This window comes from Aegilops tauschii, chromosome 3 (genome assembly GCF_002575655.3).
Source record: "Aegilops tauschii subsp. strangulata cultivar AL8/78 chromosome 3, Aet v6.0, whole genome shotgun sequence".
In the NCBI taxonomy this organism is placed as follows: domain Eukaryota; kingdom Viridiplantae; phylum Streptophyta; class Magnoliopsida; order Poales; family Poaceae; genus Aegilops; species Aegilops tauschii.
Genome location: NC_053037.3, coordinates 123087673 through 123114368, shown reverse-complemented (window position 1 = coordinate 123114368; position 26696 = coordinate 123087673).

Sequence of the window (26696 nt, the reverse complement as noted above, 5' to 3'; positions counted from 1 at the left end):
GCTTGGGAAATCAGAAGCTCACGAGCCCCCGACTCGCTCCTGTCTGGTACAGGTTGGGGAAGCTCAAGGAGCGAGGCGTGACCATGCCTATGGTGGTGAAGGAATTCATCAAACGCCGGGTTGCTCTGCTTCAGCGCCACTCCCGCCTGATGTGGACCTTGCTCAAGAGTCAGGACCACATGAGGTTTCAGGAGTCCGGGCTCCCTCTCGGGACGCGGCAAATAGTGCTCAAGGTCTTGACGGGCGTCCCTTTGCCGGCCGAACTGCCTAGGATGAATTGCGTACTGTATCGCTGCAAGAACAAGAATGAATTTGTAGAGAGCATGCCTCCCTTAAATGAGTGGGGGCTGCGACCGCTCGGCCTGGTGGGGCCCAACGAGAATCCTGTCATCGTGGCTCCCTTCCTCGCTGCCGGTGCCGAGCTCACCCCGAGTGAGGGTGCATGAGGCGAGCTCCGACGGAGGCGGGTGGCCCAAGTGCCGAGGAGCACATGCCGTGTGGTGATCCTGGAGCGTCGTCTTCAGGATTTCGTGATTCCTCTCATGAGGCGTCGGTTGCTGAGGTGGCGCAGCAGGCGGCTCCCGAGGCCAAGGCCCTGGGTGCCTCGCGAGGTTGTGGTGAGATGGTGCCCGCCTGTTTGCCGCAGCCGGGCACCCCTGAAGTGGTTCCTCCGAGCTCTTCCTCAGCCTCGCCCCGCGGTGGCCGCCATGTCCAGCACTTCGGTCGGCTTTGCATGGACTTCGAGGAGCTCCGCAAGAGGAAAGGGTCCCCAAGCGGCAACAGCATCTTTGGGCCACTGAAACGAAGGAAGTACATCGCCGTCGATGTGTAAGTACCGTATCGCTGTGGCTTCTTGTGTGCTGTTTCCATTTCCTGACATAAGTTCTTCAGGGCTCCTTCCGTCGAGGCGGCTACGCCTTCTGAGAAGCGGCCTCCTCATTCCTCAACTCCCCCATCGGCCCTGAGCACCTCGGTTCCACTTGCAGTCCCTGGAGCAGGGTTGCTTGGAGGAACGATCTTGCTTTCACGGTGCACCGAACCCGCGGCTTGGTCGCTCATCCGCCCTGGTCTGGTGTGGAGCTTGTCGGGCGTGCCCAAATCCCCTCCTTTGGTCATGGACAGCAGCTGGTTGGCTCCGAACTTTGGTTCCTTTGCAAGCAGTGAGCCCCAATTGGCCTGGGCTCCTTGCGAGGACTTGTTAACGTCAGGTGCAGCGCCGGCCCCCAGCCCCCTGCCGAGAGGTGGCGCGCCGCTTGATACCCCGCCCGCAGCCCCCGAGGCGGTGGACGAGGCGGGTCGTGCGTTCGAGTTCGAGCGCGGGCGGAGCGTAGTCCGCAATGAGCTCTTTCAAGAGGCAATGGGCGCAATGAGCCGACTTGGTGAAGAGCTCGCGGGTGTTGACTCACGCCTTGAGGCTGAGGGTCTTCGGCTGGTGGAGGAGCGGCGCAAGATGGGGGTGGCTATCAACCTCGGCCGCTATCAGCGTGACCTTGAGAATGCGAAGGCCGAGGCGTCCCTCCAAGTTTCCCGTGAAGCCCGCTCATGAGCTTTGGAAGAGGCTCGCGAGGCTGACCGCCGTCGCGAGGCTGCGGAGAAGCGCGTGTGGGAGCTCCAGGTTTGGAGTGCGTCCCTTGAGCAGCAGGTGGAGGCGTGCAGAGCCGCTCTTGCGTCGCTGAGGGGGATGCCCGCGGAGGAAAAGGAGGTCCGGAAGCGCGAGGAGGCGCTAGCCCTGGAAGCCGTGGAGCGCAACCTCAAGCTCGAACAATTGGAGATGAGGGAGCGTCAAGTTGTTCAAGCAGAAGATGTCATCGGGGCTCGCGAGGCCAGGGTCCAGGAGGAGGTCGATCGCCGGGTTGCCGAGGTTCGCACAGACCTGGAGGGCAGGTACAACTTGAAGCTGAAGCTCGCGGGTGCAGAGGATGCGGGCAGGGCCGCTGCTCTAAGGACCAGGTTGGATGAGGCTCGGAGGCGTGCGGAGGCCACGACCGCCGCCCTGGTTACGGCGCAGGTGGACTTTGTCGGCGTTCTGGGAACGGGGTTCCCCAGACTTGCCTGCCTGCGGCCCACCGCGTGGCCAAGCCAGCGGGCCGTACGGCCAATCTTCCTCAACAAGGCATCCAAGACCCACACGAGGGTCCAAGCTTCGCGAGGCGGACGACGCAGGACCTCCTTTGGAGTAGCCCAACCAGGCAGGCTCGCGAGGAGCGGAGATATCAAGGCAGGGCAAAACCTCACGAGGCCCTCGTGACGTGAGCCATGACGAACGGCACTACGCGGGTGCCAGCGCGCGCAGTGCCCTTATTTCCTCTTTGGTGCTAAGGAGGCCAGCGCAGGCGAAGAGTACCGAGGCATCAGGCAAAGGTTGCTATATTGGTGCAACGAGACCAAGACCAAGAGGACGGCAAGACGGAGGTGATCGTGGAGCCCAAGACAGCGTCACCACCAGAGCTTTTCGCAGGCGACGACCGCTTTTCTAAGGATAGCTTGTACTAGCTGTCCCCGTCAAATTCGCCCGCCATTGTTGGCTCCCTTCCCGCTCGATATTTGGGAAGAGGACCAGGGCCTCTATAAATAGGTCTAGCCACCACGGTAGGAGGCATCGAATCCTCACCCGCACAAGTTCGGCAAGCACAAGAGCACCTCAACCTCAGGAGGCTGTTCTTCCCTTGTACTGTTCATCATCAGCCCAAGAGGCAATCCACCACCACCACACTGGAGTAGGGTATTACACCACAATGGTGGCCCGAACCAGTATAAACCTCATGTCTCTCTGTGTTGCGAGTTCGTCGAGTTTGTCCGCGAGATCTTTGCGAGCTAGGGCGTAGATCGGTAGGAGGGAAAGACTTCGCGCGCACCCCAGTGTTCGAACCTCAAGGGTTTGCTGGAACCCCACATCCGACATTTGGCGCGCCAGGTAGGGGTGCGCCGGAGCTTGTTCTCCACCAACCAGCTCGCCGACGCTCCACAGCCATGATGTCCGGCGACTCAAGGGTCGGATCCGATCGCTGGGCAGCCTGGCCAGCCCGGGCAGCGCCGCGTGCCCATGAAGACCTCGACCCCGCACTCCAGGCGGCGTGAGCGCTGCCAAACTCCGCCGGGCGCGGATAGTGCGGCCAGGCGTCATCCACCCTCACCCCGCGTCAAGTACGAGCCGCGGCCAGAGCGGCAAGTCATGCTGCAGCAACGGCGCCGCACTCACGGTAGGAGCAAGCAAACATGCGGGCGGCACTCACGGTGGCAAGGGAGCTGATGCGATGCAGGCTAATGGAGAGCGGCCGGGATACGCTGCTGGAGCGTGTTGCCGAGCTGCTGGATGCAGCGGCGTTGGGAGCGTCGCCCTTCTGCTATCCACTTCCTCCCCAGGCCACTGCAGGGCCGCGCGGTGAGCCTCACCACATCCGTGTGCCATCGACTACGCCCGGGGGCTTCGTCAACATAAGCACGGCCAGTGGCATAGGGGGCTCCGACTCCCTCATGCCGCCTGTGACAAGCGCGAGCGCAAGCATCGCCCTTCATGGTCCCAGCAGGATGCCATGCTACAATCCTCAAGCCGCCACCCCGGGCCAAGCAACATGGAGCGTGGGGCACCATGGCGTGGTACTGTTCGGGGTGACGGCCCCGGAAGCCTACGTGCCCCGCATGATGGATCAGGGATACGCACCAGAGGACGACCTCGGCTCATTCATTGGAGAAGATTGGGGAGAGGGCGCGCTAGGAGCCGAAGCCTTCCAAGAACCAACAGAGAACCACAACGATCGTGCCGGCAACGGCAACTACAGGGTACCGCTAATCTCTCAGGAACAGGCTTATGCTAACCATGGGCTGCAGATGAATCAGGTTGCAGCGTCGATCGACAACCCTGGCATGGCGGCACCCGTCCCAACAAGGGAGACACCCTGGGGGCCGCCGAGAGGGAGCCAGGAGCAAGGCCCCTCCCCGCGGCATGCGACGCCTGGCGACACCCGGAGGTAGGCCCTCTGCCGGGGAGGCCTCGCCAATCCTTCCCCCGGCAGAGGACCTGTGGTCACCGAGGGAACCGCTGGCGTCCTCTTTCCCTCCTTTGTGTCGTCCTGGTGACCGGTCGGCTCAGAGGAGGTGGTGCAAGGCGGGCCCTCGTTTGGCGATATGAAGCAAGGCCGCTACCTACGAAGAAGGCCCAGTGCATGTGAAGCTCGCCGCCCGTGACACTCTCACGTAATAATGAGTTGGGGATGTACACGCCCCGGAGTCTCAGGTGTGCCGGCCTCAGGCCCTGGGGCTCCCTCCCACGCCTAGTGACATCACTTAGCTCCGCGCTGTTGAGAAGACTTGAAGACCAGAAGACTAGACTAGGTGCCGGACGCGGCCTTTCGCTTTGGATCTCTCTTTCTCAGTAGCTTTGCTTTCTGGATCTAGATTTGAGTTGAAGCTGAATTTTTGTTGATGCGTGCGGGGGGGGGGGCCTTTTCTCGTTTGAGCAATTTCTTGCCTTCTGGATCTCGTTTTGTCCGGGACTCATGTCCGTCGCCTTCCCCTCACGAGCTCCTCGCGAGTGGGACTGCGCGAAGCACGTGCACGCTAAGCTTGCGCTGGCACTACAACTGGTGTTCACCCCTCGTGGGACCCCTTCGAACGGGGCGACGGGCTCCGCAGGATTCTCAGAAACTCGACGCGTCGCAACCCAGCTCAAAGCTAGCACTGACTAAGGTAAACCACGACAGAGAACTCGCACCCAGATTCATGTGCTCACGAGGACACAAACTCGCATTGCATAGGAAAGTAAAAACTGCAGTTTGCTTACATGAGGGGCTCTCCCTCTCAAAATGCTCTCATAAGTTTTTCAAGGACCACGCCCGAGTTTGTGCGCAGGGAGAAATGACAGGAGAACAAGGGATCGGCCAGAAATGTCGCTCGCTGCGTCTGTAACACCCCGCATGTAACTTGCCATATTTGTAACTCCGACTCTTGCCATTTCCGGCTATGTGTTATGATTTTCCCTCCGTTGTCGAGTTTTTGTCTTTCGTTTTGTATTTTGTCATGTCATGCATTTCATATCATGTCATCATGTGCATTGCATTTGCATACGTGTTCGTCTCATGCATCCGAGCATTTTCCCTGTTGTCCGTTTTGCAATCCGGCGCTCCTATATCCTTCGGTGCACCCCTCTTGTTTTCTTTCTTGTGCGGGTGTCAAACTTTCTCGAAATGGACCGAGGCTTGTCAAGTGGCCTTAATACACTACCCGGAAACTACCGGTCAAGTTTTGTGCCATTTGGAGGTCGTTTGGTACTCCAACGGTTAACCGGGCATCCGCAAAGTCCATTTGAGTGTCCAGCAAAAACACCCCTCAAAACCAGCCCAAAACCCACCAAACTCTCTTCCATGCTCTAGGTCGTTCGATCACGATCGTGTGGGCGAAAACCGCACCTCATTTGGAGCCTGCTAGCTCCCTCTACCTATAAATATGTGAGCATCCCGAAATAACATTCGCAGTCCCCGAAACCCTAAAAATCTCCACTCCGCGGGCGGACGCGTCCAGCGCCGCCGGACGAAATCGCCACCGCGTCCGCAGCCAATCTGGAGCCGCCACGTGTCCCACCGCCGCCCGTACCGCGCCGGCCCGTCGGGGCCCGACGGCGGCCCTCCCGGCCCGCAGCTCCGCCGCCCGACGCCCGCAGGCTCCCGCGCCAGCGCCCCGCCGCCCCGCGCCGCCGCCTCGCTGCTCGCCGCCGCCATCGCCGGCGTGAAGCCCCGCTGCCCGGCGCCCGTGCACGCCCGCGCCCCGCCGCCCGCCGGCGCGCCTCCCCTCCTCCTCCGGCGACCGCGCCCACCTCTCCGGCCGCTCCTCCTCCTCACCGCGGCCTCCCGCCGGCGAGCGCCATCGGAGCCCTCGAGCATCTTCCCCGATCCAGATCTGTTGACCGAGGTTGACCCCGAGCCCCTGATATCTTTAATTCTGTGCATCTTATGGGCATGAGCTCTGCATGTGTTTTGAAGTATGCTATGCCATCTTTCCAAGGGTGCATGCCATGTATTTTTGTGATCTCTGTGGTGACTAGCACAAGCATGCAAAGTAGGCTCCGTAATGTTTCTGATTTCAGAGACTTGGTGATTTCTGTCTTTGTCTGCTGTTATTTTGTTGCCATGTAAACTTGATGCTACAGAGAGACCCATGCATATTTTGGAGATGTTCAGTAGAGATGTTTTGTATCTATTGTTGTAATTGATCCATTCCTGCCCTTGTTTGCAATTATGGAGTGCCATAGCATGTCTCAATCTTGCTCTACTTTTGCTATAAAATATTTCTGGCAGATTCTTAACATGGTATGCAATTTTGCCAAGCTTATTGTAGTTGATCCATACATGCTATGCTTTTTTTCTTGCCATGGTTAGCTTCATAAACATGCCATCTTGCTGCAGGTATGCTTGGTTTGTCATGCATTGCTCTGTAGTGAGTGCATCAAGCTCACAAAGAGGCCTACATATTATTGTTTCTACCATGCTCTGTTTTGTGCGAAGTCTGAAACCTGATAACAAAACTTGCTATGTTCACATGCTTGCCATCATATCTTCTGTTTCTTTTTGGCTTATGGTCAGTAAGGGACTTTTGTCATATGATTTTAGTAGAACACTGCCATGCCAAGCTTTGCCATGTTAAGTTCCTGTAGCATGTTGATTTCGTGCTCTGAACATGGCTATCTGATGCTGTTTTCTGCCATGTCCAGTTTTTCACTAAGTCTGTGATCCTGTTATCTTTTGCACTTTTGCCATGCTTGTTTGAGCTTGATATGTTGTGATCTAGCCGTAGCTCAGTGTTCATCTTTTGTCAAGCATCTCCTGTAGACTACTGTCATATGCTTTGTTGCTATGTTGGAGTGATGTAGCATTGTTGCTTGTTGCATTTTAAGTGCTATCATGCTGTTAATCGCAGATTCGTGTCATTCTTGTTTTGCTTGCCATTTGCAAACCGTGCATCCGTTTCCGGTGATCTTTATATCGATTTCGACCGAAATCATCTCATCTTTCCAGTGGCATGCTTGGTTTGCCAAGTTACTGCCTTGTTCATCATTTTTCCTTCCGGAGCACGCATATGCATCGCATATCATATCTTGCATATCATACATGTTTTGCATCATGTTGCTTGTGCATTCCTCGTGATTGATTGTGGTTCCGTTGCTTGTGTTCTTGTCTTGGGTAGAGCCGGGAGACGAGTTCGTGAACGAGCAACCTGTCGAGTACACTTACGAGGATCAAGCTTTTGACAACTCTGAGAACCTTGCAGGCAAGATGACCACCCCTCGAAATCACTTCTATCTTTGCTTTGCTAGTTGTTCGCTCTATTGCCATGCTGCGCTACCTATCACTTGCTAAATCATGTCTCCCATATTGCCATGTCAGCCTTTAACTATCCTTTCCTAGCAAACCGTTGTTTGGCTAAGTTACCGCTTTTGCTGAGCCCCTCTTATAGGGTTGCAAGTTGGAGGTGAAGTTGAAGTTTGTTCCATGTTGGAACATGGATATGTTGGGTTATCACAATATCTCTTATTTAATTAATGCATCTATATATTTGGTAAAGGGTGGAAGACTCGGCTTTATGCCTGGTGTTTTGTTCCACTCTTGCCGCCCTAGTTACTGTTATACCGGGATTATGTTCCTTGAGTTGCGTTCCTTACGCGGTCGGGTGATTTATGGGACCCCCTTGACAGTTCGCCTTGAATAAAACTCCTCCAGCAAGGCCCAACCTTGGTTTTACCATTTGCTACCTAAGCCTTTTCCCCCGGGTTTTCACGAGCCCGAGGGTCATCTTTATTTTAACCCCCCCCCGGGCCAGTGCTCCTTCGAGTGTTGGTCCGAACTGAGTAGACTGCGGGGCCCCCTCCTGGAAACTCGAGGTCTGGTTTTACTCGTAGGATGTCTCATCCGGTGTGCCCTGAGAACGAGATATGTGCAGCTCTTATCGGGATTTGTCAGCGCATCGGGCGGCTTTGCTGGTCTTGTTTTACCATTGTCGAAATGTCTTGTAAACCGGGATTCCGAGACTGATCGGGTCTTTCCGGGAGAAGGTTTATCCTTCGTTGACCGTGAGAGCTTATGATGGGCTAAGTTGGGACACCCCTGCAGGGTATTACTTTCGAAAGCCGTGCCCGCGGCTATGAGGCAGATGGGAATTTGTTAATGTCCGGTTGTAGAGAACTTGTCACTTGACCCAATTAAAATACATCAACTGCGTGTGTAGCCGTGATGGTCTCTTCTCGGCTGAGTCCGGGAAGTGAACACGGTCTGAGTTATGTATGACGTAAGTAGGAGTTCAGGATCACTTCTTGGTCATTGCTAGATGACGTCCATTCCTTTGCTTCTCTCCTCGCTCTCATTTGCGCATGTTAGCCACCATATATGCTTATTGCCGCTGCAACTCCACCTTTTACACCTTCCTTTCCTATAAGCTGAAATAGTCTTGATCTCGTGGGTGTGAGATTGTTGAGTCCTCGTGACTCACATATTCTACCAAAACAGTTGCAGGTGCCGACTATGCCAGTGCAGATGATGGGGTCGATCTCAAGTGGGAGTTCGACGAGGAACGTGGTCATTACTATGTGTCTTTTCCTGATGATCAGTAGTGGTGCCCAGTTGGGACGATCGGGGATCTAGCATTTGGGGTTGTCTTATTTTCATCTGGATTTTGACCGTTGTCGGTCTATATGTTTGTATTTCGGATGATGTATGAATTATATTTATGTATTGTGTGAAGTGGCGATTGTAAGCCAACTCTTTATCCCATTCTTGTTCATTACATGGGATTGTGTGAAGATGACCCTTCTTGCGACAAAACCACTATGCGGTTATGCCTCTAAGTCACGCCTCGACACGTGGGAGATATAGCCGCATCGTGGGCGTTACAGCGTCACCCGCGGATGCGTCACTCGCGTCGTCATCGTCTTCATCGGCATCATCGCCGCCATCAGCGACGCCCCGGTCGCCGTCGTCGACCACGTCGCCTTCGTCGCGATGAGAACCACCGCGTCGTCCTCAGATGTGAAGGCCCTGACCAACGCATCCACATTGTCCTCAACCCAACACGCTAGGTCGCCCCGGACGGCCGTGGGTACGGGGGCGATGGCGGCGTCAAAATCAAAGTTAGGGTCGGCATTCAGGAGGTGGCTGAAGATGCGGGAGAAAGCGCGCTCGAGCAGGGCACGACCCCTTTCCTCCACAAGCTGGCGAGCTATGGCAGATCGAGCCTCCAGGCGCGTCACCACCTCGGCGAAGAAGGTCAGGTGGCTGGCGTAATCATTCGAGTGAAGGGCCGGCGCCTCCACGTCGCAAATATGGCCCAAGGCGATATTGGCCCTGTTCCGGAGATCCTGAAGCATGGGGGTATGCTCGCGCTCCAGTGTGCATCGCCGAAGCACTTCTTCCGTGTTCTGCCTCGCGACGGCCTCAGCGTCATCAACCCGCCTCCGGAGAGAACGCAGCTCGGCGCGGGCGGAGGCCAGGTCCGCCTGCGCCGTGACCAGGGCAGCGGCCGTGGCTTCCGCACGCCTCTCGACCTCGTCCAACCTGGGCCTAAGGGCAGCAGCCCTGCCCTCATCCTTCGCGCCCGCGAGCTTCAGCTTCAAGTCGTACCTACCCTCAAGATCTTCGCGAACCTCGGCTACCCGGCGAGCAACCTCTTCCTCGACTCTGGCCTCGCGAGCCCCAACGACATCTTCCACTTGGGCAACTTGACGCTCCCTCGTCTCCAGTCGCTCGAGCTCGAGGCTGTGCTCCACGGCCTCCAGGGTCAGCGCCTCCTCGCGCTTCCGGATCTCCTCTTCCTCCGCGGGCGTCCCCCTCAGTGACGCTAGAGCGGCCCTGCGCGCCTCCACCTGCTGCTCAAGAGACGCGCTCCAAGCCTGGAGCTCCGACGCGTGCTTCTCCGCAGCCACGTGATGGCGGTCAGCCTCGCGAGCCTCTTCCAGAGCTCGCGATCGGCTTTCGCGTTCTCAAGGTCGCGCTGATAGCGACCGAAGTTGATGGCCACCTTCAGCTTGCGCCACTCCTCCACCAGCCGGAGACCCTCGGCCTCAAGGCGCGAGTCAACACCCATGAGCTCTTCACCGAGTCGGCTCATCGCGCCCATCGCCTCCTGGAAGAGCTCGTGACGAACCACGCTTTGCCCGCGCTTGAGCTCCAACGCCCGGCCCACCAAGTCCTCTACCTTGGGGGCTGCGGGCGGGGCGCCGAGCGGCACACCACCCCCGGCAGGGGCCAGGGGGCTGGTACTCCACCTGACGTCAACTCATCCTCGCGAGGAGCCCGAACCGATCGGGGCTCGCTGCTTGAAGAGGAACCAAAGATTGAAGCCAACCAGCTGCTGCCCATGAGCAAAGGAGGAGTCTTAGGCACGCCCGCCAATCTCCACACCAGGCCGTGGGGGAGGGATGGCCAAGTCGCGGGCTTGGTACGCCGTGAAGGTAGAGGCGCTCCCCCAACCGACCCCTCTCCAGGGGCGGCAGGTGGGCCAGGAACGCTCATGGTCGATGATGAAGTTGGAGAAGGAGGAGGCTGCTTCTCGGGAGTCGCAACAGCTTCGACGGGACGAGCCCTGGAGGACCAACGTCAGAATAAGGAGACTGCATGGAGGAAGCCATGATGATAAGATACTTACACGTCAATGGCGATGTACTTTCGCCGCTTCAACGGCCCGAAGATATTGCTGCCGCCAGGGGATCCTTTCCTCTTACGGAGATCCTCAAAGTCCACACAAAGACGACCGAAGCGCTAGACGTGATGACCGGTGCGCAGCGGGGCCGAAGAAGAGCTTGGAAGGATATCTTCAGGGGTGCCCGGTTGCGGCAAACAGCCGGGCATCGTTTCACCACGACCTCCCAAGGCTACTGGAGCCTTGGCCTCGGGAGTTGCATGCGGCATCTCCTCAGCAACCTACGCCTCAGGAGGGGGTGGTTGGCTCCTGAGGACGATGCCCTAGGATCCCCACTTGTCACTTGCTCCTCAGCACTCGAGCCACCAGCTCCCGCCGGAGCTCGCCCACCCGCACCGTCGCTTGGGGCGAGCTCAGCACCAGGGGCAAGGAAGGGAACCACAACGACGGGGTTCTCGCGAGGCCCCTCCAGGCCGATTGGCTGTGGCCCCCACTCATCGTAGGAAGGCATGCTCGCTGCAAACCCATCCTTGTTCTTGCAGCGATACAGCAGTCAATTCTTCCCAGGCAGTTCGGCCGGCAAAGGGACACCCGTCAGGACCTTGAGCACTGTCTCCCGCGTCCCGAGAAGGAGCCCAAACTCCTGAAACCTCATGTGGTCCTGGCTGTGAAGCAGGGTCCACATTGGGCGAGAATGGCACTGAAGCGGAGCAACCCGGCGCTTGACGAATTCCTTCACCACCATCGGCGCGGTCACGCCGCGATCCTTCAGCAACCTCTACCTGAGCCAGACGTGGGCAAGGCCGGGGCTCGAGAGCCACTGTTGGCTCTAGCCGGGGTTAGGAACAGCGGGCCCCGGCGGAGCCTGAAGCAGAGGACTAAGCACGCCGGCATCGACGAACACCCATCGTGTCCGAAATTCGCTCGAGGATGGAGGAAGCTCGAAGTCGATCCCCTCGCCCGCCGTCGCAGCCACGGCGTGGAAGCTCACGCATCCCGACCTTTGTTGGGGGTCGGTCAGATGCAATGAGAAGAAATGGCGAAGGAGGGCCACCGAAGGGGCAATGCTAGCCATGGCCTCACACACGAAGGCGAAGACGGCGAGAAGAGTCACAGACTGAGGATCGAGATGTAGCATGTGGATCTGGTAATGCTCAAGCACCGCATTGAAGAAGGCGGAGAAAGGAGGAATCAGGCCAGCCCAGAGGGCATCTATGAAGATTGGGACATCGGTGGCCGCCTGAGCCGTGCGGGTGCGAGACGCGGGCCAAGCCACCGTCTTCCCCCACTCGTTGAAGCTGGAGGCAAGCATCGGGTGCACCTTGTCCATGGCCTCGTCGTTGAGCACCCAAGACTGGCCGAGCGCCGGCGCAAAGGACAAAGGCGCAGCTGGCAGAGGCAGAGGCCCCTTCCCTTTTTAGCTTGTTTCGGCGCCATGGCGATGGAGCAGGCGGAGCGCAAGTCATATTGGAGAAGAGGAACAGAGCCTCGAGGAAGCAGGGGGATTGGGGAAGCAAGGCGCAGGTGACGGGGAATAACTGTGTAGGCCGCGGGGGCCGCACAGCTCGGCGGATTCAAAGGCAGCGTGGGGAAGCGGAGACGCCCACGTCCAATCAACCGCAACGCGTCAACCGAGGCCGCATGCTTTTAGGGCCCGCGGTGCTCCGAACTTGACCCTTGGCTTCGCCGCGAAGCCAAGCCCGAGCGCACCTCAGGCCCGGGGGCTACTGTCGGTGTTCTGGGAACGGGGGTCCCTAGACTTGCCTGCCTGCGGCCCACCGCGTGGCCAAGCCAGCGGGCCGTACGACCCATCTTCCTCAACAAGGCATCCATGACCCTTGCGAGGGTCCAAGCTTCGCGAGGCGGACTACGCAGGACCTCCTCTGGAGTAGCCTAACCAGGCAGGCTCGCGAGGAGGGGAGATATCAAGGCAGGGCAAAACCTCACGAGGCCCTCGTGACGTGAGCCATGACGAATGGCACCAGGCGGGCGCCATCGCGCGCAGTGTCCTTATTTCCTCTTTGGTGCTAAGGTTGCCAGCGCAGGCGAAGAGTACCGAGGCATCAGGTAAAGGTTGCTATATTGGTGCAACGAGACCAAGACCAGGAGAACGGCAAGACGAAGGTCATCGTGGAGCCCAAGACGGCGTCACCACCAGAGCTTTTCGAAGGCGAAGACCGCTGTTGTCAGGATAGCTTGTACTAGCTGTCCCCCTTCAAATTTGCCCGTCATTGTTGGCTCCCTTCCCGCTCGATATTTGGGAAGAGGACCAGGGCCTCTATAAATAGGTCTAGCCACCACAGTAGGAGGCATCGAATCCTCACCCGCACAAGTTCGACAAGCACAAGAGCACCTCAACCTCAGGAGGCTGTTCTTCCCTTGTACTGTTCATCATCAGCCCAAGAGGCAATCCACCACCACCACACTGGAGTAGGGTATTACACCACAACGGTGGCCCGAACTAGTATAAACCTCGTGTCTCTCTGTGTTGCGAGTTCGTCGAGTTCGTCCGCGAGATCTTTGCGAGCTAGGGCGTAGATCGGTAGGAGGGAAAGACTTCGCGCACACCCCAGTGTTCGAACCTCAAGGGTTTGCCGGAACCCCACATCCAACAGACTTGGCCTCCGCCAGCGCCGAGCTGCTTTCTCTTCGGAAGCGGGTTGACGACGCTGAGGCCGTCGCACGGCAAAACAGGGAGGAAGTGCTCCAACGACGAACACTGGAGCGCGAGCATGCCCCCATGCTTCAGGATCTCCGGAACTGGGCCAATACCGCCCTGGGCCATATTTGCGACGAGGATGCACCGGCCCCTCACTCGAATGACTGTGTCAGCCACCTGACCTTCTTCACCGAGGTGGTGACGCGCCTGGAGGCCCGATCTGACAGAGCTCGCCAGCTTGTGGAGGAGAGGGGTCGTGGCCTGCTTGAGCGCGCTTTCTCCCGTGTCTTCAGCCACCTTCTGAATGCCAACCCCAACATTGATTTCGACGCCACCATCGCCCCTGTACGCCCGGCCGTCCGGGGCGACCTGGCGCGTTGGGTTGAGGACAATGTGGATGCGTTGGTCAGGGCCTTCACTTCGGAGGATGTCGTGGTGGTGGTCGTCGCAGACGAAGGCGACGTGGTTGACGACGGCGATGGGGGCGTCGCTGAAGGCGGCGACTGTGTCGACGAAGATGATGACGACGCAAGCGACGCGTCCGAGGGTGATGTAGCGAGTGACATTTCTGGCTGATCCCATGTTCTCCTGTCGTTTTACCCTGTACGCAAAACTCGGGCGTGGCCCTTGGAGAACTTGTAAGAGCATTTTGAGAGGGGGAGCCCCTCATGTAGCAAGTTGCAGCCTTTACTTTCCTATGCGGTATTGAGTATGTGCCCTCGTGAACTTGTGAATCCAGGGGCAAGTTTTCCATCATGGTTTACCTTAGTAAGCGCCAGCTTTGAGCTGGGTTGCGAGGCGACGAGTTTTTGAGAATCCTGCGGAGCTTGTTGCACCATCAGAAGGTGCCCCACAAGAGGTGAGCACCAGTTGCAGTGCTAGCGCGCGTGCGCTTCGTACAGTCCTGCTTGCGAGGAGCTCGTGAGGGGAAGGCGACGGACATAAGTCCCAGACAAAACGAGATCCAGAAAGCAAGAAATTGCTTGAACGAGAAAAGGCACCCCCCACGCGCATCGATAAAAATTCAACTTCAACTTAAATCCAAATCCAGGAAGCAAGGCTACAGAAAAAGAGACTCGAAACGAAAGGCCGCGTCCGGCGCCTAGTCTAGTCCTCTGGTCTTCAAGTCTTCATACCAGCGCGGAGCTAAGTGCTGCCACTTGGCGTGGGAGGGAGCCCTAGGGCCTGAGGCCGGCACCCCTGAGACTCCAGGGCGTGTACAGCCCCAACTCATTATTACGTGAGAGTGTCACGGGCGGCGAGCTTCACAGGCACCGGGCCTTCTTCACAGGTACCGGCCTTGCTTCATATCGCCAGACGAGGGCCCCGCCTTGCGCCACCCTCGACCACCTTTGTGCCGACCGGCAACTTGGACGACGCAAAGGGGGGATAGGGGACACCAGCGGCGCCCTCGGCGACGACGAGTCCTCTGCCTGGGGAAGGGTCGTCGAAGCCTCCCCGGCAGAGGGCCTACCTCCGGGTGTCCCCTGGCTTCGCGCGCTGTGGGGAGGGGCCTGGCTCCCGAGCCCTCTCCTGCAGCCCCCAACGCGATCCCCCTGCTGGCAGGATGGCCGCCGAGCTGGGGCCGCCGACCGTTTTGTGATCTGTTCCTCCTGCGACTCATGGTTAGCGTAAGCTTGCTCCTGAGGGATTAGGGGTACCCTGTAGTGGTCGTTGCACATGCGGTCGTGGTGGTTCCCCGGCGGCTCCTGGAAGGCTTCGACTCCTAGCGCCCCTTCTTCCCAATCTTCTTCAACGAACGAGCTGGGGTCGTCCTCCGGTGTGTACTCCTGGTCCATCATGCGAGGCACGTAGGCCTCCGGGGCTGTTACCCCGAACACCTCGCCGTAGTGCCCCACACTCCATGTTGCCCGACCCATCGTGCCGTCCTGAGGATAGTAGCGCGGCATCTCGCCGGGACCATGGGGGGCGACGCTTGTGCCCGTGCTTGTCACGGGCGGTATGGGGGCGGCGGAGCCCCCGGTGCCGCCGGCCGCGCTGGTGTTGACGAAGCCCCCATGCGCGCCCGAAGGCGCGTGGTTGCGGTGAGGCCCGGCACGTGGCCCCATAACAGCCTGAGAAGGGGGCCAATAGCAGAAAGGCGGCGCTCCCAAGGCCGCCGCGTCCAGCAGCTCGGCAGCGCGTTCCAATAGCGCGTCCCGGCCGCTCTCCATCAGTCGGCACCGCAGCAGCTCCCTTGCCACGGTGAGTGCTGCTCGCATGTTAGCCTGCTCTCGATGCGAGTGCGGCGCCGTTGCCGCGGCGTGGCTTGCGGCCCTTACAACGGCTCGTACCTGTCGTGGAGTGAGGGCGGACGACGCCTGGCCGCGCCACCCGCGTCCCGCAGCGTTGGACAGCGCCCGCGCCACCTGGGGCGCGGGGTCGAGATCTTCATGAGCAGGCGTTGTCGCCCGGTCCGGCCAGGCTGCCGAGCGGTTGGAGTCAGCTCTTGGGTCGTCGGACATCTTGACCGTGGTGCGTCGGCAAGTCGATTGTCGAGGAAGAAGCTCCGGCGCTCCCCTACCTGGCGCGCCAAATGTCGGATGTTGGGTTCCGGCAAACCCTTAAGGTTCGATCTCTGGGGTGCGCACGAAGTCTTTTCCTCCTACCGATCCACGCCCTGGCTCTCTAAGATCTTGCGGACGAACTCGACGAACTCACAACACAGAAAGACACGAGATTTATACTGGTTCGGGCCACGGTTTTGGTGTAATACCCTACTCCAGTGTGGTGGTGGTGGATTGCCTCTTGGGCGGATGAAGAATAGTACAAAGGGAAGAACAGCCTCTTGAGGTTGAGGTGTTCTTGTGGCTAGGGTAGGCTCTTGATCGGATTGGATCCCCTCCCACTACTGTGGTGGCCAGTTCTACTTATATAGGCCGTGGTCCTCTTCCCAAATATTGAGCAGGAAGGGAGCCAACAATGGCGGGCAAATTTGAAGGGGAACAGCTAGTACAAGCTATCCTGACAAAAGCGGTCTCCGCCTGCAAAAGGCTTTGGTGGTGACGCCGTCTTGGGCTCCATGATGACCTCCGTCTTGCCGTCCTCCTGGTCTTGGTCTCGTTGCACCGATATGGCAACCTTTGCCTGATGCCTCGGTACTCCTCGCCTGCGCTGGCCTCCTTAGCACCAAAGAGGAAACAAGGACGCTGCGCGCGCTGGCGCCCGCCTGGTGCCGATCGTCTGGCTCACGTCAAAATAGCCTCGTGAGGTTTGCCCCGCCTTGATATCTTCGCTCCTCGTGAGCCTGCCTGGCAGGCCACTCCTGAGGAGGTCTCACGTCGTCCGCCTCGCGAGGCTTCGCCCCTCGCGAGGGTCTTGGATGCTTTGCTGATGAGGATGGGCCGTACGGGCCTGCTAGCTTAGCCACGCCGTGGGCCGCAGGCAGGCAAGTCTGGGGACCCCCGTTCCTAGAACACCGACCGATAGGGCTGAAACTTGGCAAAGCTTCCTGATTTGGTCATATTTAGGTGCTGCAAAAAGATCATACCAAATGGAGTTTCCAAATTGGTACTTGTTTCACAAGCAGCACATCTGACCAGAAACTTTGGAAAAATCCAGGAAAATATTGGCTACATGAAATGAGCCAAACTTTGTTGGGGATAGGTTATATGGATAGGAGAAGGCTTAGGAATATTTTCTGCCATAATGGAGCAAGATAAAATAGACTTGCTTCACATACTGAAAATTTGGACAGAATGAAAGAATTGCTCCCGTGCTCACATAGTTCAATGGAATCAGCTGAATTTTGGTGGAGAATGATGATATGGCCATTAGAGACTACTGGAAAAGTTTCAGCTCATTTTGATCATCTATGATGGTACTTCCTTCACAGACAAGCAATCTGAGCAGAAACTTTGAAAAATTGCATAGGGAGCTAGGGTAAATGGACTGAGCTCATCTTTGGTATCCATGGGTGATTTATCAAGGTGAATCAACCTGCCAAATTGCAGCTCAATTGGAATTAGGAATAAGGCACTTCCTTTGCAAAAATTTCAGAGAAGGCGGAAACTTGCATTGGATCGTGTGCCCAAATTTTGATCTTTGGAGGATGGGTTTGGATGGAAATGATGTAGATATAGCAAGTACAAGCTCCACAAATTATTTGGGAATTTTCCTTGCTATAAAAATGGTAGCTCATTTGGAAACTGGCAGGAATGCAATATTGGCTTAAAATAAGAAAAGGCAATTTTCCTTATTTAATTGTGTCCAATATATTTGCCAGAGCTTGGATTAGACATAGAGATCAACTCCACCAATTCTCATGAATTTAGGAGATGGCTAGCTATGCCTTTGGATTTTATTCCTCAGAAAGGCAAGAAAAGGAATAAATTATAATTCAAAAATATTGCATAAGACTTAGCAATATTTTTGCATATCCAAGGAGTAGAAGGATAGGAGGGTCTCTGGGAACAGATGGGATGATCAACTGATCAAGGAAAATGATGGCTCCTTTGTAATCACAAAGGCCAGATTCAAATTGCAAAAATTTGGAATTAGGGTTTGAGAGGATTTGAAGATTTTGAAAATGAGTGCCGGGAAGGAATAACAGCTCAAAAATTGATAACCCAATTTTGGGGCTGTTACAGGCATTGATTGAAAGAGGTGCGCCAACTTGCGAGCTCGAGCAAGGGTGCCTCGCGAAGAACAGGAAAAACACTCACGAGGGCACCTGTCCAGCCCCCTCGCGAGGCATGCGAGGGAGAGTACGGGTCAAAACAAGGAATCGAGGGAAAAATGGAGGCAAAAGGAGATGGAACCAAATCGGCAAGGAACACCAGAAAGAAAATTTTCATTAAAGAGGGGCAAGCCAACTACGGAAAGCAAATGAAAAGCCGCGTCTGGCACCTAGTCTAGTCTTCTCACCAGCGCGGAGCTAAGTGCTGCCACTAGGATGTGGGAGGGAGCCCCCGAGGCCCGAGGGCGGCACTCCTGAGACTCCGGGGCGTGTACAACCGCACTCATTATTACGTGAGAGTGTCACGAGCGGAGACCTTCACAGGCACTGGGCCTTGCTTCACTGGCGTTGGGCCTTGCTTCATGGGTAGAACTTTCGGAGGTGCTGGATGTTCCATGCATTCTGGATGGGGACCCCGTCCTGCGTATCCAGCCGCACGACGCTAGGCCTGGAGACGTGGGAGACCCTAAACGGGCCCTCCCACATGGGCGAGAGCTTGTGCAGCCCTTCCCTGGAGAGCACCCGCCTTAGGACGAGGTCGCCCACCTCGAGCGTCCTAGAGCGGATGATGCGGCAGTGATACCGCCGCAGCGCCTGCTGATATCTTGCCGCTCATAGCGTGGCTTCACGGCGGCGTTCCTCCCCCAGCACAAGGTACATCCCCCGCATGGCGTCCTACTGCATCTCATCAAACGCCAGGACCCGCGCGGAGCGATGCCTAACCTCATGTGGGAAAACCGCTTCTGCTCCGTAGACGAGGAAGAACGGGGTCTCGCCCGTTAGCTTGGTGGCGGTGGTGCGGATGGACCACAGCACAGACTGGAGCTCGTCATGCCAGCCCCTGCCGCTGGCCTCGAGCCTCTTCTTGAAGGTCCTGGTCTTGAGGCCTCTCAGGACCTCCGTGTTGGCACGTTCGGCTTGGTCGTTGCTCCTAGGGTGTGCCATCGAAGCATAGCAGATCTGCGTTCCAAGGTTAGCACAATATCTCTTGAAGAGATTGCTAGTGAACTATGAGCCGTTTTCGGTGATGATGCGATTAGGGACCCGGAACCGGCTTACAAGACCCTTGATGAACTTGACCGCAAACCCGGCCGGGATGGCGCGGACAGCTTCTTCCTCTGCCCATTTGGTGAATTTGTCGATGGCGACGTAGAGGTAGCGGTAGCCCCCAGGCGCTCGAGGGAATGGGCCCAATATATCTAGCCCCCAGAGTGCGAATGGCCACAAGAGCGGGATGGTCTGGAGGCCCTGAGCCGACTGATGGATCTGCTTGGCGTGGAATTGACAGGCCTCAAAGGACTTCACCAGCTCGGTTGCGTCGTTGAGCGCCGTAGGCCAGTAGAACCCGCTGCGGAATGCCTTGCCGACGAGGGTTCGTGAAGACGAGTGGTGCCCGCAGTCTCCACCGTGTATGTCGGCGAGCAACTCTTTCCCCTCTTCCCTGGAGATACAATGTAGGGAAACGTCATTCGTCCACTTCCTGTATAACTCACCATCCTGGATGCGGTACGCCATGGCCTGTCAGGCCACGCGCTCTGCGTCCTCCTCTTTCTCCGGCAGTGCCCCTTGCGTCAGGTATTCCTTGAACTCCTTGGTCCAGCACCCCTCCTGAGGCTCGAGTGCCAAGAGTAGGCGCGCTCCCGAGGTCAGGCCGCAAGCCGGGGCTCCCAAAGCAGGTGGCTGGGGGAGCTCCTCCCGAGGCGGCGCCGACCTCGAAAGCAGAGGTGCTGCCGAAGGCTTGAAGAGCCGCTCCTCGAAGACGCCAGGATCTTGGGGTAGTCGCTTGGATGCTCTCTTGGCGATGTTGTCGGCCTCGTTGTTGGTGCCACGGGGCACGTGCTGCAATTCTAGGCCCAAGAACTGCACTTCCATCTTGCATACCTCTGCGAGGTATGCCTCCATGTCTCTTCCCTCGGCTCGTACACCTTGTTGGAGAAGTTGATGAGAAGTTTCGAGTCGCCCCTGATGGTGAGGTGCTTCAACCCCAGGGCCACCGCAATCTTAAGGCCAGCTATGAGGCCTTCGTACTCCACTATGTTGTGGGAGACCTTCTCGCCTTGCTGGAAGCAAAGCTGCACGGCATAGTATAGCTTGTCCTGAGTGGGCGAGATGAGCATTGCTCTAGCCCCCGCGCCCTGGCGCGCAAATGCTCTAACCCAGCTGTCTGGCACTTCACTTCCCGGCGAGAGGGATTGATCCTCGCCTACTTCAAGTTCCGGGGCATCCGTCCATTCTGCCACGAAGTCGGCGAGCGCGGCTCCCTTGATGACCCTGGTTGTGCTGAACTCCAGCTGGAATGCCTGCGGCTTGATATTCCACTCGACGACTCTTCCAACAGCGTTGGGGCTCCTGAGTACCCTCTCAAGTGGGTAAGCCGAGACGACCTTGATTGGGTGCCCTTGAAAGTAGTGTCATAGCTTGCGCGTGGCCACCAAGAGCGCGAGCAAGAGCTTCTGAGGCATGGCGTACCGCGCCCTTGCATCCCGCAGTACCGTGCTGACGAAATACACTGGTTGCTCGACAAGGCCGGGCGCGTCGACAAGGCCTATGTCTGCCGGAGGTTGAGGCGCCTCTTGAGGCGACAGAACCCCCGGAGCCTGGTCACTCATTGGGGCCTCTGTAGGCCTAAGGGCACCGTCTTGCTGAGCCTGGTCATCCGTTGTCGCTGCTGCAGACTTTGCGGTGCCCCCCGGGTTTTGTATCGCCCCGGCTGGGGGCGCGGCTTGGCGCGCCGCATCCTTGGCCTGGCGCTCTTCCCGGACCGCCACCACAGCTGCGCTGGCGGAGTAAGGAGTGGCGCGAGGTAAAGCACCAGGGATTCGAGAGGGTGGGGCGCCACCATCACCGGAGGGCTGGTCAGGTATCTCTTGAGGTCTTGAAACGCTTGGTCGGCCTCTGGGGTCCACTCAAATGGGCCCTTCTTCTTCATCAGCTTGAAGAACGGTAGGGCGCGCTCTCCCAGCTTGGAGATGAAGCGCCCCAGCGAAGTCACGCAGCCGGCAAGCTTCTGCATCTCCTTGAGGGTTTGTGGTGGGCTCATGTCTTCGATCGCCTTGACCTTCTTCGGGTTGGCCTCGATCCCCCTGTGGGACACAAGGAAGCCCAGCAGCTTGCCGGAAGGGACACCAAATACGCACTTCTCTGGGTTGAGTCGCAAGTCCACCTAGCGGAGGCTCGCGAAGGTTTCTTCCAGGTCCTGAATCAATGTGCTCGTCTCCCGAGACATTACCACAATGTCGTCGACGCAGGCTTCAGCGTTCCTCCCGAGCTGCTGACCTAGGGCAATGTGCATCAGTCGTTGGAAGGTTGCGCCTGCGTTGCGCAGCCCGAACGGCATGCAAGTGTAGCAGCACACCCCGCACGGGGTCAGGAAGGCCGTCTTCTCCACATCCTCTACCGCCATCTTGATCCGGTGATAGCCTGAAAACGCATCCAGGAAGCATAGCAGGTCGCACTCGGCGGTGGAGTCAACGATCTGGTCGATGCGTGGAAGCGGGAACGGATCTGTCGGATTTCGGGTTCCGGCAAAACCGTTGAGGTTCGAACACTGGGGTGCGCATGAAGATCTCTCTCTCTCCCCAGACCGCTCTCGCAACGATCGCAAGGCCTAGCTCGACGAACCCAAAGAACGAGAGACACAAGAGTTTATACTGGTTCGGGCCACCGATGTGGTGTAATACCCTACTCCAGTGTGGTGTGGTGGATTGCCTCTAGGGCTGAGGATGAACAGTTACAAGGGAAGAACAGCCGGTGCTCTTGTGCTTGGTGAACTTGTGTGGTTGAGGATGATCTGAATGATCCGTCCCTTGCTACAATGGTGGCTAGTCCTATTTATAGAGGCCCTGGTCCTCTCCCCAAATATTGAGCGGGAAGGGATCCAACAAAGGCCAAATTCGAAGGGAGACAACTAGTACAAGTTATCCTGAATAAAGGTGGTCTTCGCCTGCCAAAGGCTCTGGTGGTGATGCCGTCTTGGGCTCCACGGTGACCTCTGTCCTGTCGTCCTCCTGGTCTTGGTCTCGTTGCACCGATATGGAAACCTTTGACTGATGCCTCGGGACTCCTCGCCTGTGCTTGCCTCTTTAGCACCAAAGAGGAAACAAGGACACTGCACGCTGGCGCCCGCCTGGCCACGGTCGTCATGGCTTGCGTCACAGGAACCTCGTGAGGTGTCCCTGACGGTGTCAAAACCGGCGGATCTCAGGTAGGGGGTCCCGAACTGTGCGTCTAGGATCGATGGTAACAGGAGACAGGGGACACGATGTTTACCCAGGTTCGGGCCCTCTCTATGGAGGTAATACCCTACTTCCTGCTTGATTGATATGATGAATATGAGTATTACAAGAGTTGATCTACCACGAGATCGTAATGGCTAAACCCTAGACGTCTAGCCTATATGACTATAGTAATGTGTCTCCTTTTTGGACTAACCCCTCCAGTTTATATAGACACCGGGGGGATCTAGGGTTTACATGGAGTCAGTTACATAAGAAGGAATCTACATAGTCGGTTGCCAAGCTTGCCTTCCACGCCAAGCAGAGTCCAATCCGGACACGGGTACAGTCTTCGGTCTTCATGTCTTCACAGCCCGTCAGTCGGGCCCAATGGATAATAGGACGGACGCCCGAGGACCCCTTAGTCCAGGACTCCCTCAGTAGCCCCCGAACCAGTCTTGAATAGCGAGGTGTTCGGCACACAAATTGTCTTCGGCATTGCAAGGCGGGTTCGTCCTTTAATGATCTCTAAGTAAAGTATTCGGCCATTGATCCAATGTTGCTCCCCTCGGCTTCTGCGTGTTAAATAACTTCGTCTTCCACGCGTCGAGCAAAGGTGGAAGGTAAGGGTATTTTTGCAGATAACACCCCGTCCATGCAAGGAAGAGCGCCTATTAAAGAGATTGGATCCAAGATCCATTGGGCACCATGCAGAGAAAATCCCCGGAGACTGGTTAAGAGAAACCATTCCAGATGGCTAGCGTCCCCAGCTCCTCCACCCGTTCCGGCCCAGAGAAAGGCGAGTGGGAGAGGTGTTCAGTGTCCCACAGCCAATTGACAAAGCTGCAAACGTAGGGATTTCTTCCTCCTGCAGATCTAGTCCCTGTTCGAGCGGGGCTAGACTTCTTCAACGGTGAGACTCAGGCAGAGGACTTTCCCAATCCATCCGAGGGAGAGCGAGTATGTTTCATCCCCTACCTGCTAAGAGGCGTTGGATTTCTGTAACACCCCAAAAATTTTATTGGGTTTTATTAATTTTCTTTTTATGGGAAGGAGGTTATTTAAATTTAAAAAAAAACTTCTCCTTCTCAAAACCTTTAACGCAAGTATTTTATGTTTCTTTCTCAACTTTTACTTTGGTCTTGAGGGTTTTTCATTTTATGTTGACTCAACACAACTACTTTCTTTGGGAAAGTTTTTGAAATCCTTTCTTTTAAAAATAACCCTATGACTTATGGATTGATCCTTCCCCTTTCAAAAAAATTATCTCTTGCCATGACCTAGGTTGTAATCTCCCTCCCAAGAGCCATCCTTCCACTTTGTGTCAAGTCAAGCTTCAAATCCAGCAAGTTAAACTCCCCCTTGGATTTATTTCCATTTATTTTAAATCAAAAATCTTTTCTGTCTTCTATTTTGGCCCTTAGAGATTTACAAAGGGACCACTAGAATTCCTTTGAGTTTTCATTCCAAACAAGTTTCCCTGTCTAGTCCTTAGAACCCTCAATCAAGATCCATGAAGATCCACTGGTCCACAGTTCAAAATTTGCAAAATTTGCTTGCTGCAAGTTTGGACCAGATTTGTCATTTTTGGTCAAATTCATTATTTTTCTTCTCCAAAAATCCTGAGAAAAATCATGAGGCCTCCAGATGCATCAAGAGACCTCTCCAAAAAAGATCAGCTCCAGAAAAATTTCCCACATGCCAGAATCATTTCATCGAACAGGTGGCATGCACTGTTTCTGTGCAGGTTCAGTGTTCAGTGTTCAGTTTCAGTCATCGGTGTCGTTTTCTTCAGAACCGCGGTGTCCATCTCGCAAGTACTCACGCTGGCCTCTTACTCCCAGCTCCTCCTTCTGGTCCACCGCGCCGGACGGTCGCCTGGACGGGCGCGAGCGTCGGCGGTGAGCTGGCAGGAGGAACACCGCCCCCGTGAGCGGCGGCAGCAGCACTCGCTGCGGCTGCCAGAGAGGCGCAGCGAGGGACGGCGCCGTCCAGCACCGCCCACACCACTAGGAGCCTCCGCGTGGCCGTCCTCTTCTCTGGACGTGCTGCAGCACCATCGCCGTGGGCTGAGTGGCGCAGAGCACGTCCACTGTCGCCGACGAGCCCGTGAGGCCGTTCCGTCGAGGGCTGGAGTATCGCCCAAGTCCGACCAAGATTAACTGTGAAACGGAGTCAGTGAACCAATCCGCTGCTGCCCAGCCCCCTAAACCTCTCGTCCGACCACTGACTTGCCGTAATCCTCACCGGAGAATCACGTTCACGGCAACCGCCTCGGATCGGCTATAAAAGGAGGCCCCGAGCTCGATCTCGACCAAGCACAATCACTCCACCTCACCAGAACCACGCCCAGTCACTGGGGAGACCTCGGGGAGGCCTTCTTCCCCGACCCCGGCCGCCCCGACCCGCTTCGGGATCCGGCAAGATTTGCTCAAGTGCGTGCACCCCCGCCTCTCAAACCATGCCAGTAGCCTCCTAGTGCAACCACTTCTCCAACCCGCGCCCTAATTTGAAGGTTGCAGCTCCCGTCGGAGAGTATCATCCTCGCCCGAACCACCATCCGCCGGAGTTGAGGCCACCGTCGACGTGGTGCTCGCCGACGACCAAGTCCACCACCCACCGACGCGGAAGGACACCATGAACCCGTAGGTACCCTCCGATCCCCCTGCCTCGCCGTGGATCAACGCCGGCGACCACCGCGAGCCTCGGCGCCGGCGAGCTCTGTTTCAAAGTTTGAACCTGACGGGTGGGACCCCCTCGTCAGCCTCTTCTTTTCTGTTTTGAAACGTTTTCTGAAAACGCCTTCGGGCAGAGTACACTTTCCTTCTGGGCTGGCGTATTTCCAACCGAAACGTTTTCTACCTTTTCAAACTAGCCCCTGGGTCTTTTTTGTTTCATCACAGATTAGTCCTTGGACTAAAACCTTTATATCTTTTAAACAAAAGATGTTTTTTAGTTGTTTCTTTTTCTGTCAGTTTTATATTTTTGTCTAGCTTTTTATAATATTTATTTGAAAAATATTTGGAACAAATTTTATGCACACTTGGTATTTACGTTAGTACGCGTTCTCTTTATACCATAGATACCGGAGGAGGTGACGGAGCCACGAACTTCGCCGAGCTAGACTCCGACTACTCCGAACCAGGCAAGCACGTTTGAACCTTTGATATGATAAGTGTTTTGCATGTTTGCTTGAATATTTAGTTCATGGCACATTTATAAGAGCATCAGTGAGTGTTATATTGCATGCAAGGCAACTACTAGTATGTTTTGAAACTTGATGTGATCTTTTGATGGGTGATAACACAATCATGTGGTGACATGAAAGGTGTTAACATGGTATTGTTGAAGCATGCCAGTCTTATGTCAACCGTTAAGCTCGCGTGTTAATGTGGATCAAGCCAAGTTACCGTCCGTTCCCTCTTGTGCTACCACATGTTTTCTGCAAGAATACGGTTTAGTAAGCTGCAAACCTCTTTCCTCGTACACACCAAAGAGAGGGGCCGGGATGAGGGTTCCATGGCCCTGGATTAAAGCCAGTCATCGGTCAGGGGGCATGGGTGTTTCCGGTTGGGACCGAGAGGGGGGCACCCCTTAGAGCGCGCGATATAAATTTGATCCCATGCTATGCGAGGTTGTAGCCTCCCCGTCTTAAGGTTTTTCTTGAACGTTGCCTAGGTTGATTCCTGGCAGCGGAATGTGGAATGGGTGTGTACTGGTTAGATGTGTTTCTCCTAAAATACCGTAAACGGAACTAGTCCCTTGGGACTACTGAAATCCGTTGGTTGTGGTTAAAAGTACAAACTCTGCAGAGTCAAAACCTTCCGAGTAATCGTGTCCATGGTCAAGGATCTTGGTCAACCCATACATATCAGTATCAGTCTCAATGTCCGTCTCAGCGTCAGTCTCTGTGTCAGTCTCAGTGAAAATCCCCGGTGAATAAACATGAGTGGTAATCCAGGTTGAATGTTATTCCTGTGGATGGACTAACCAGTTTATTATTACGTACATGAGTATTCCCTTGAGATGATTCAAATTCATGAGCTGCTTGAACCCAAATTATGAAATATGAGCCCTTTATGTGCTGTCGCTCAGACGTCCGACTGTGGCACTATTGTTATTCACTTTTGATATAAGCCCTTTATGTGATGTCGCCCCGACGTCCGACTGTGGCACTATTGTTATTTACTTTTGATATAAGCCATTTATGTGATGTCGCTCAGACGTCCGACTTTGGCACTATTGTTATTTACTTTTGATATAAGCCCTTTATGTGATGTTGCCCCGACGTCCGACGGTGGCACTATTGTTATTTACTTTTGATATAAGCCCTTTATGTGATGTCGCCCCGACGTCCGACTGTGGCACTCTTGCTATTTACTTTTGATATAAGCCCTTTATGTGACGTCGCTCAGACGTCCGATTCTGGCACGCACTGTCATTTATATTCCAATATAAGCCCTTTATGTGGTGTCGCCCTGACGCCCGATTGCGGCATTGTTAATTTATTTCTACCCTTCGAGCC